This window comes from Pseudorasbora parva, chromosome 4, assembly GCF_024679245.1.
Source record: "Pseudorasbora parva isolate DD20220531a chromosome 4, ASM2467924v1, whole genome shotgun sequence".
In the NCBI taxonomy this organism is placed as follows: Eukaryota; Metazoa; Chordata; class Actinopteri; order Cypriniformes; family Gobionidae; genus Pseudorasbora; species Pseudorasbora parva.
The window spans coordinates 7,346,024-7,358,235 of NC_090175.1; the positions used below are offsets into that span (position 1 = coordinate 7,346,024).

General features: G+C 38.7%; 1 pseudogene; it reads right to left on the minus strand.

Moving 5' to 3' along the window:
- Positions 1-2,043: 2,043 nt before the first annotated feature.
- Positions 2,044-12,212, minus strand: part of LOC137072782 (putative adhesion G protein-coupled receptor E4P) — a 32,156-nt pseudogene continuing 21,987 nt past the window's right edge.

The following is a 12,212-nucleotide window of genomic DNA, read 5'->3' on the forward strand; positions in this document are numbered from 1 at the left end:
GGTTAATTTTGATCAGAACAATGTACTGTGGCTTTACTTTTATTCATCATGAGCAGCGCCTCAAAAATAGACCCGGTGCCGAAATGATCGCGGCACTGACGCTTCTGCTCTGCTCCTGCTACGCGCCGCTGCGCTGCCTCTGCTGCCAGTGTGAATGCACTAATCTGTTAACATGAGCACCGAAAAAGATACGCGCTGCTTACGCGTGCAGTGTGAAACCGGCGTCAGCTTATGAATCTCAACAATGGTGACATCCGTCATGCCGCAACGCATTGTGGGTGCATCATTCAAAACTCATGAATGGCTCCCAGAATTCATTGCAGCGTGAAGCATGTCACCATTGTTGAGATTCATAGGCTGATTTTTGATGTCTTTGTTCAAGAGAAATTTGCAGGAGTTTAGTGCACAATCTGTTTTTAAACTTGTGCTGGATCTTTTCTAGAAACACAATAAAATGAAGTTAATAATTTATTGCTCATACTCAGTCATAAGATTGGCTAATTAAAGCAGCACTTGGCTACTTTTGCTCTCGGGGTCCCCCTACAGTTGGGAAAAAATGATGTCCTGAACTTCTGTCGCAAGCTCTGTCATCCTACTTCAGGGGATGCCATCACGCGTGCATTTGTTGACATGACAGCCCTCATAGCCCTGAACTAGTAATGTGCGGGTCGTCTCATAACCCGCGGACCCCATATGTCTATTTTATGGTCGCGGGTGCGGGGCGGGTTGTAAAAATATATACAGTGGTGCGGGGCGGGCCAAATAACTTCATAAAAGCGTCCCCACGGGTTGGTGCAGCACTAACAGTTCCCGTGAATACTGCAGGAGGAGTTCACATGCAGATGTTCTTCTGCCGTCGCGTGTGAAATGTCTTCATCCCAGATACAGTCAGTGGCATATGTTTCAGCATGTCATATGAATATAATTTCATTGGTTTATTTTTTTTCAAACGCCAAATAATCACGATGCTCACGTTTACAAGCCAGCGTCATTATAGTAGTCTATTGGTTACCGTTTTACATAATCTATATGTTACTTCAGTTCAATGTTTGAGTGGTAGGTAATCATCATAACAAGCATGACAGCATCGGTCGGGAACGTCTCCTTCAGCTCACGCCAACAAGCAAACGCTGGTCACATGTTGATCCTCGTCCTGCCTTTAATCCCATCACTTTTTCGTTTCCTCTTATTGCTTTCCTCCAACAAAACCTTTTCTTTCTTATTTGTCTGTGCTGCTTCGGACATGACTATATTATCCGACGAACAAAGTTGGGCTCGCACATCCGAATGTAAGGAAGTGTGGGTGTTGGTGGAAGTGACGTATATGCCGTAAAGCAGTCAAATGTTGTAGTTCTTTTTGTTCTCGGGTTACTACCCGAAACCGGAAGTTTAAAAGTACGATTAAAAACAATACAGACCCCATCAAGCTATGGCAGACGTGTCATTCAACCTATTGTAAGTCGATGTATAATGTATAACAAGAGTCTTGAATATATATTATGAAGGTTGAAAAGTTACCTAGTGCTGATTTAAGTCACTACACAATGATCATATTCTGATCATCGAGCAGCTGACAGCATCTGATCATGTTTATTCTTGCCATAGCAAACTCAGTTACAGTAGCCAAAGAAACATTAACATTAAAAAAAGTCATCATGACAAAAAATAAAATCTGTTAATTCTTAATAAAAGCTTCTGAAGATGTATAGTAGAAAACATCTTCAGAGATTTAATGTCTTCTTTTATCTTCCGTTGATTTCATCTAAAGCTGTGGCTGAAGTCAGTTGTAGTTCTTGTGTTTCTTTTTCCTTAAGTGATTCTGCTCATTATCATCAGGTGTTCATCACTAATGGTCAGCCATCACTCAATGAATCTGGCTGATAACTGATCATTAGTTTAGTTTTTCTCAGATTCGACGGGATCTCTCTTTCTTGGAATGTGGAAAAACGTGTTCACAAACCCACTTATTACATCACACTGTTTAGTAAGACATAACTATAACAAAAAGTGCATTAAAATTAAACCTGAATTAAAGCAACAACAAAAAAAATCATATTTTAATACAAAAATACAAACCACATACAGACTGAGATATCAGCAGATCATATAATTATAATAGTTTAGTTATAAAGATAAATGCAACTATAAAACCTCTGACCTTCCCTTCTGAAAATATATTTTGCCATATGAATATTTAAAAGCTCCTTACAGAAGAAACAGTGATTTCCTGGAGCTTTCTGAGCTCAACAATGAACTCAGTCTGTAAAAATATCCTCTTCACCCTCCACCATGAAAATATTGTGTGTATCAAAGAAGATTAAACACAGTTCAGAAGTTCTACATCAATAATATTTGCAGCTTTACTATCAAGAGTCATGTATCAGAAATGGGCTGAGACTACATTTAACATGGACATCATTGATTATGTATTTTACTGTAATATCTGTTATGAAGCAGCAGGGAAGAGAAGGGGCAAAAAAACACAAAGATAATTCACATCAAGAATCCAAACCAGGAACAAGAACAAAATTCAACAGGAACGTAACAGCTTCACAAAACATGCAAAGACAACGACTGACACAAGGCAACTAAAACACATGGTATAAGGCACCGTCCACACAACAATTTTGTACTGTATCAACATTTCGTCCACACAGGTCTGCCATAAATAAAGCATCCTCGCGGTTTGGTATGTACAGCCAATCTATATATTTAGTGAAACGGTGATGCCATCACTCCACGTCCCCTACAGGAAAGACTAAAGGGATACGGCTACGGGCACTAGGCAGGTGCTCAGCAATATTGCGTCATTTCATTACTGTATTTGCATTATAGTACAGGTAGGTTTAAGGTTGGGATAGGTGTAGGCATTAATAAAACAATCTGGTAAGTAGGAAATATATTTATTGTTATTTTATCGTGAGATTTTGCCTCACCTCCTACCACTGCTGTACAAGAACTCTAGCCATAACTTCTCCATGTTTTGAGTCGGTTTCAGTGCTCTCGTGTGGATGCAGATATTTCTTGAAACAATGAAAAGGGTTGGATTGGGAAAGCTCTGGCTTTGTGTGGATGGGGCCTAAAACACAGGGTATAAATACACAAGGAAACCAAGGGGCAAATGAGGGACAGGTGTAGGTAATGAGTAGCCATGGTAACAAACAACGGTAGCTATGGAAACAGATCAGGAAATAAGGAACAAGAGCAACCAGGAACTAAACACAGGAAGTGAACAAAGACACACTTCAACATAAGTCCTTAACCACGAGACAGACTGGAATCATGACAGCATAACCTGTATATTGATGAGCAGTAATTTTTATTTCCTGAAGATGATGCTGTAGTCCTCAGTGTTGTTTGTGTCCACAGCAAAGACATCTGAAGCACTTCTTGTACTGCTGTCTGACCTTCAGTGAGAAAAATAGAATAAGTGTTTTTCAGTTTTGGTTTTCGGCCAAGTGCGTCCAGAATTGTTGGTTTCGGTCCAGAATTTGCATTTCTGTGCATCCCTACTAACTACAGAGGCAAACCAGAAAAAAGCTTAAGAAATCTGGGCCTAAAGTTTGAAGTGGTTTTAAAAGCTTGGCATTTGAAGGCCCTAATGCCGTGTATTCAGACAGATCAGACTGTGTCTGTTTAACTTAGAGTTTCTGACAGTTGGAGTTTGAATAGTTTTGGCTCGTTTGAACATTCCGTAACAGGAAGAAAATGGAAGAATAGTAACAGATTAAACAACTGCCTCTGACATTTCCCTCTAAAAGACACAGATTGACAAAATAAGAACAGGACCTGTAAGAAAACAACTGTAATAGTCTTTCATATTCAGTTTTGAATGGAATATGGTGGTAAATTGAGTGATGTCTGACCTCATCATTGAGGACACAATAGACCAGGAAGATGAAGGTTCCCTGCTGGGAGTTCACGATCAGGAAGAGGATCTCCAGCGTCTTACTGTCATTACTGAAGAAACCCAGAATCCAGGAGCAACCAAAAACCACAAACTGAGCCAGTGTTTTAAATATCATAATCCTGCAGAGAAAGAGAGAGCAATGACTGAGACGAATAAGACACAAGTGTGTTATATTTAACAAATAATCTTTAAAACCCCTCAATCAGCAACAAACGAGACACCAAGATATCGGTGGACAAGCCCTGAAGAGTTACTAACACCAAGACAAGAAAAGCCATTTCTGACCCAAGAAGAATGTGAGAGAGTCAACTCTCACTCCACACTCCTCCTGAAACACACATAGTGCCCATAAAAAGACTCTTTCATAGAAGTTTTATTATGAATGAATGTGGAAGAGCATTGTGAGCATGATTTTTACTGTCTTTTGTACTGTATTTTGTTTCATGCATGTCTTCCATGTCTGATAGGACATTTAATGTAACCTCACCTACCCCATGTCAGGTATCATCTACGAATTTGCATTTTAATGAGCTAAATGATTGTGTACATACTATGTTGATACCAATGGAACATAATACTATTACAAGAATCTTTAATAGTTTCAGGGCACCGGGACTTGACTGAGGGCCTCCAGGGTGGAGCCATGGGTGGCCATGGCAGGTCGGGGGCCTCTGCGGCTCAGGAGTCCCACCCAAAGGTACATGGCCACCCGTTTCCATAGTCAAAGCATTTTCTTTTGGGCATCAAAGGCCAGAGCGGAGGGCTCGTCGAGGGCCGGAGCAGAGGGCTTGTGGCAGACTAGAGAGGAGTTCAGGAGGCATGGAGCAGAGTCCCCAAAGTCTATAAGCCAACGTAGCGCTAGTGGAGTCGTGGCTACCTTGGCCGGAATCAAGGGCTTAGCCTCGGCCCTCCTCCTCGGCCGTCTGGACTTAGAGGCTGGCAGGTTGGCACTGAGGGATAGGCAGAGGAAACTGGCTGTGGGTAAACTAGCCAGGCCGCATGTCTCTCTGACAGTGCTGGACGAGGAGAACACCTATTCGTATGAACCTCTTCGATCTCGAACTCAGAACCATTTAAACTCAAAATCAGATTGATAGTCTCGACTAGGGAAAACGAACAGGCAGGTTCAAGAAAGCGAATAGTGTCCTCGTCCAGACCCATCAGAAAAAACACGTACAACGAAGCATCTGGCCAGTCCACCAGATAAGCGAGCTCAGTAAATTCCTCCACATACCTCTCCAGTAGAAAACCGTTCTGCCGAAGCCTACACGGGTGATCCTCGACCAAAGAGATTTCAGCTGGGGACAAGGGAGAGATTGGGGTCAGAAAGATGCCCATCTGGAATGCGAAGTTCTGGCAGTTTGGTCCAGGCTTCTGTCACCTTTATGTGTGGAGCAGCAGAGACGAGGAGATCCAGGACTTCCAGACAAATAGGCTTTTATTCAAATAACCGTGAAACAGAACACCAAACACCTTTTAACATAACTCAACCAGACCAGAAAAGGAGTGACTAAACAAGAGGAACTTAAATAGCTAACAGAAACGAGCTAATGAACAAGACACAGCTGAACTAAACTAGACTAATGAGGGTGAAACAGACAGGTGGCGGGAAACTGAGACAAAAGTACATGTGACCAAAGCACAAACACAACAGAAAGAGACAGCGACCTTCCTCCTTCCCTTCTCCTGGTGTGTGTGTGTGTGTGTGTGTGTGTGTGTGTGTGTGTGTGTGTGTGTGTGTGTGTGTGTGTGTGTGTGTGTGTGTGTGTGTCTGTCCAGAAACCCGGTCTGATGCAACTTGTGAGCCATGTGCAACTTCCCTGACCATAAAAAGTCAAACTAACAGCGCGAGGTCATTTAACAAATGTGTTCTGATTAAATTTATCTGATTAATTCATCCAAAATATTTATATCTAATTATAACAACTTGGATTAATTATTAATATTACCCCTTGAGGTAATTTGTTAATGTGCCTTTATTGACTTTTTATGTGAGTGTTCAAATCATAATGTTTGTTACTTGGTTTGTCTCATCTGTGAAACTTCAGCGTTCAGATTTTTGAGAGTTGAGTTCAGAATGATGATGATGTTGATGAAGAGAATCGTGTTTAACTGAAAAGTAGAAAAATTACAATTAAATCACCATGTTCTCTCTTTATTATATATTTAAAATCATGATAAATAAGAAATGTGCTTACTGCTAGTATGACACAAACAGGACCCAGAAAACTCCAGATAAAACCTTTATCCATTTTAATCCAGCAGCTGTTTAGAGGAAAACACAAACTGAATGAATCTGTCAAAAATACTATTTCTGGGGCCTATTGCACAAAACAAGGATAAGGGATTAAGCCACGATATCATGGTGATCTTGTCATCTGAATGCAAAATTTAGTTCACCGTTGTCGTGTAAACGTGAAGGCTGACTCACACCAAGAACAATAAAGATAACTTTACATTAGTGGATAAACTGAGCCAGGATCACCAAGATATCCCATTTTAATCTCTCATCCTAGTTTTGTGCAATAGAAACCAGTGGCCTGTTGCACAAAGCTGTTTCAGTTGTTACCCAGGTAAGTTCAAGATTAGTTCGAGAAAACTCTGTTTTTTCGGGCTCAAGAAGGTAGATTGGTTTTTATCTGTGTTCATCATCATGGTAACTGACACTACACGGCTAACCTGCTCTGGAGCCGATTTTATTCTGGGTTAGAGATCGCAAACCCAAACTGGACACCTGCAAGTAAAGATGCTATAAAGCCACACCCCTTCTTTCTCTCATTCCAAATTAAAGCACTTTATAGTGAGAACTTTAGAAATAAAATTGTGCATCTTTTGGTGCTAATTATTTATTATATTTATATGATATGAATTATAATCACTTTGAAATCATATACTATGTTCATATAAAAATCCACTTAAACTCCATGGACCCTGTACACAGCAAAAACTCCAGTGTTAAATTAACTCTCCTCAGAGTTTATTTGGCTCCACACTCAAGAGTGTTAAAATAACTCTGAAGAAGTGTTAAAGATAATGAGATAATTAAGAGATTAATTAAGTGATGATTGACTATTAGTGATGAACACCTGATGATAACAACCAGAATCACTGAAGGAAAGAGTCACCATTACGGAGATGAGTGTTTGCTTTAGTTGGGCTCTTGACTTTATAACATTAATATTTGTCTGTCTGCTTTAAAGCAGTTATACAAGTGTAGAGAAAATGTGACCAAGTGTTGATGGTTATGTTTTGACATAATCATCATGAGCTGAATCACTGATGTCATTTAGAGCCTAATCTTTGAGTTAGGTTTTCTTTATTGACTATAGCTACTGTGTGATTCTACTGCATAAGCTCTGGTGTTTACAATATAATTAGAGGGATTTTAATCAATCAATTTTAATCAGGTGTTGTAATCAATCATGTAAAATCAACACATGCCCCATATAGCTAGAAATTTGTCTCAGAATGATATCTGTTGATCCAGTCACTAAATGATGATTATGTTAATCAAAACATCACTAACTCCTGAACAGATTTTCTCTGTGCTTTCTTTGCCAAAATGTGCGTTCCAAACACAGAGTTAAAGCAGCCAGAAAAAAATAACTAATGTTAAAAAGCCAAGGGTCAAGAGCCCAACTAAAGCAAACACTGATCTCCATAATGGTGACTCTTTCCGTCAGTGATGCTGCTTGTTATTATCAGGTGTTCATCACTAATGGTCAATCACCACTTAATTAATCTCTTAATTATCTCATTATCTTTAACACTTCTTCAGAGTTACTTTTAACACTTGAGTGGGGAGCCAAATAAACTCTGAGGAGAGTTAATTTAACACTGGAGTTTTTGTTGTGTACAGGGTCGGGAATGACATTGTCATGTATATACTTTAAATTTTAAATGTCTGTGCAGGACTCATAAGTCATCTGATATGATGTCATATGTGGTACCTTTTGAAAGCTTAGAGTCTCTACTTTCTGGAGATATGCATCATATATGCAATGCTTTGGCATTTTTTTTTTTTACACAAAGTAATGTGTTTACACTAAATTACACAGCAAATTTCCCGGTGTTAAATTAACACTGCTCAGAGTTTATATAATCCCCACTGAAGCAGTGTTGAAGTTAATTAGGTAATTAAGTGAACCATTGAGTGATGATTGAGCATTAATGATGAACACCTGATGATAATGAGCAGAATCACTGAAGGACAGAGAAACATAAGAACTACAACTGACTTCAGCCACAGCTTTACACAGCAAAAACTCCAGTGTTAAATTAACTCTCCTGAGAGTACATGTGAGACCACACTCAAGAGTGTTAAAGTGTTAAAATAAGAGTGTTAAAGTAACACTGAAGCAGTGTTAAAGTTAATAAGATAATTAACTGATTATTGGCAATTATTGAAGATACCTGATGATAACAAGCCGAATCACCAAATGAGAACATCACAATTCACAAGTGGACATATTTTCCATTTGTAATTGCAAAGCAACTCAGACAGTGTGTGTTTGTCCGAAAATCATAAAAATAAAAGAAACTTCACTCACACCTTTAGACACTTTAGACAACTTATCATCTGTAATTCACACATTTTTGGATCATGAGAGAAACCAGACCTGAAGGAAAGACTCTCTGGCTCAGGATTCAATCCAGGATCTTCTTGTTGTGAGGAGCCAGTGTTTCCCACTGAGACACTGTGCTGCCCTTAATCACAGATATAAGACACACTTTGACTATTTCTGTCAGAGTCAGCCGTCTACAGAAGCTCTTACTAAGAATTACCAGAGGTTTAGATGTTGATGATTTATGGTTCATTTGAAGTCACCATTGTGGAGGGAAGCGTTTGCTTTAGTTGGGCTCTTGGTCCCCGTACGTGTGTTAGCGTTTCTGAGGCTGCTGTAACTGTGTGTGTGTGTGAAACACAAGAGTTGTGGCTGAGAAAGCAAAGCTAATGTGACATCAGATGTTGTCAGCTCCTTGTTGATGATAACTAAATCATCAGAAAGTGAGCATCTGATGTTGTTTTTTGTGTTCTTGTTTGGCACAATAGTTATTTGTTTATAGCCTCTATAATCTTGTGAATCTGCATTATTTGGCACCAATAGCAATAAAAGGATCACCTATCCTGACGGATGAGAAAAAAAGTATGTGTACCCAATGTTTTGAGAAAATATTTCCCATGGTCACACACAGATATCAAGATTTGGCCTATGATTCACAACAATGGTGACAATCAAGCATCAGTTTTGTACTACGAAGCCACCCATCATGCATTGCAGCAGGAAGCGTTTTTGTGTCACCGTTGTTGTGAAACATAGGCCAAACCTTGATGTCTGTGTGTGATCGTGGGAAATATTTTCTCAAAACATTGGGTGTATGTACTTTATCATCCTTCAGGATAAGGCTATTGGTGCCAATACTGCAGAGGCTATAAACAAATTACTATTGTACCAAATAAAAACATAATATCAGATGCACACTTTCTGATGATTTAGTTATCATCAACAAGGAGCTGACAACACCTGATGTCACTTTAGCTTTGCTTTCTCAGCCACAACTCTTGTGTTTCACACACACACACAGTTACAGCAGCCTCAGAAACGCTAACACACGTACGGGGACCAAGAGCCCAACTAAAGCAAACGCTTCCCTCCACAATGGTGACTTCAAATGAACCACAAATCATCAACATCTAATTATCTGTTAATTTTGTTTTTATGATTTTTGGATAAACACACTTTGTCTGTGAGTTGCTTTGCAATTACAAATAAAACATGTCCACAATGAGCAGATTTGAACTAGTGTTTAACCTTGAGGTCCATGAGCATCTATATCAGACGTGCAGATCACGTCCAAAACAGACGTCATAAAAACTTTCATTCTGGCTCCTCAGTGGACGTCTTTTCAACGTCTGCCTCTAGTGGCAAAGAAATCATTAGAATTATATTGAAAATGCTGGATCTCATGTTATAATCAACCAGATAAACCCAACTAAGAAACTCTAAATTAGTTGAGTGATTCAGATCAAGTAATGACAACATCAAAACATAACCAACACCAAACAATCCGCTTTTCTCATGGCTTGTCTGACTGTTGGTTACGGCATCAAACAAAATATAATCTTACAAAGTCAAGGGTCAAGAGCCCAAGTTAAACTAACACTGATCACCAAAATGGCCTCATTTGGTAATTCTGTTAACATCAGGTATCTTCAATAATTGCCAATCATCACTCCATTAATCAGTTAATTATCTTATTAACTTTAACACTGCTTCAGTGTTACTTTAACACTCTTACTTTAACACTTTAACACTCTTGAGTGTGGTCTCACATGTACTCTCAGGGGAGTTAATTTAACACTGGAGTTTTTGCTGTGTAGATGAAATCAGCTGAAGATAAAAGAAGACATTAAATCTCTGAAGATCTCATCGGAGGATTAAACAACTCCACAAACAGCATTACCAGCTTCACACATTACTAACCAGACTGACTTTATGTCTGTCATGTCTGTTTTAATTAAATTAATAGTTTAATTTGAAGTCACCATGAGGGAGAGCAGTGTTTGAATTAATTTGGCTCTTGACCCTTTACTTTTAGCTCTAATTTCTCTGGCTGCTTTAACTGTGTTTATAAAGCACATTTGTTATGACAAGGTAAGCTGAGAGAAAATGTGATATGATTTTGTTTTATTATTGATGATGATGAAATTTTCATGCAATGGCTGAAATCACTACTTATAACTTATAAAAATTCTAATGCATGATTTATTCATTGCGCAATGCATGCTGGGACCCATGGGGGAGTTTTCATTGGTGGTACCAGCATGAAATGCAGCATGGAGCTTTTCATTGATTGTCACCATTGTTGAAATTCATACACTGATTCTTGATGTATGTATTTGTCTAAGTCATGCCATAGATTAAAACCGTTGGTGCATTATTTTGTTGTAAATCCTGCATATTATTAGATTATCACAACAGTGCTTGATTCCATGCTGTAGAATCACATGGCCACTATTATGAATAAAACATAAGTTAACACAATACAACTATAACCACAGCATTAGACTCTGAATGAAATGAGCAATTTGGGCCACTGCATGATGAGTATATCATCATCATCATCAGCAAATAAAATGTTCTTTTGGCATTTGTTGCCATAACAAATTTGCTTAATAAACACAGTTAAAGCAGCCAGAGAAAAACTGAAGTTAAAAAGTAAAGGGTCCAAGAGCCCAACTAACGCAAACACTGATCACCATATTGGTGACATGAAATGAAACTATTGTGTTCATTAAAAATAAATAAAGTCAGTCTGGTTAGTAATGTGTGAAGCTGGTAATGCTGTTTGTGGAGTTGTTTAATCCTCTGATGAGATCTTCAGAGATTTAATATCTTCTTTTATCTTCAGTTGATTTCATTTAAGGCTGTGGCTGAAGTCAGCTGTAGTTCTTGTGTTTTTCTTTCCTTCGTTGATTCTGCTCATTATCATCAGGTGTTCATCATTAATGCTCAATCATCACTCAGTTAATCACTTAATTACCTAATTAATTTCAACACTGATTCAGTGTTAGTTATAACACTCTCGGTGTTGATTATATAAACTCTGAGCAGTGTTAATTTAACACTGGGAAATTTGCTGTGTACTCTGGTGACATTTCTGCCTGGATTTGCCTGAGGGGGTCATCCCTTCAGTCTATTTGAATAAATCTGTCATACAACATGACACAGACAAACTTCTTTTTTACACTAATTTAATGGAAACAGCCTAAACTGTCTGCAGGCTCCTAGAGCACACAGGGCCTGAGTTACACACTTTCAAAAAAATCAAAAAGCGCCTACTTTTTTGGGGGGTAATGGCAGCTTAGACAACATATACTTACATGTTTATGACTTTTAGCTGTGTTTTATGTGACTTCAAAGGGTTTCCTGTAAAATGACACCAACATTTTGAACCTAGACCACTGTATGTGTGAATGGGAAGCTTTTCAATTTGGCTAGGCCAAATCCAGGCGGAAATCCAAAAAAATGGTATTGGAGTTTAAATAAATATTAAATGAATTGAAGGGTAGCCAAATAGTAATATAAATATAATACATGCTTTCACAATTATTTTAAACAATGTGTATTCATTTGAGCTCTTTGTGAACCTATCATTATTAGGCATATTTCTTTGATTCACATCATGCATTGATATAGCCTGATCATCTTTCAGCTGCCTTCTCTCAATCTTCAGAAGAGAAGTGAATCAAACAGACTCTGTAATTGGCGGTTTGCCGCACGTGTCACACTTTCAGGTG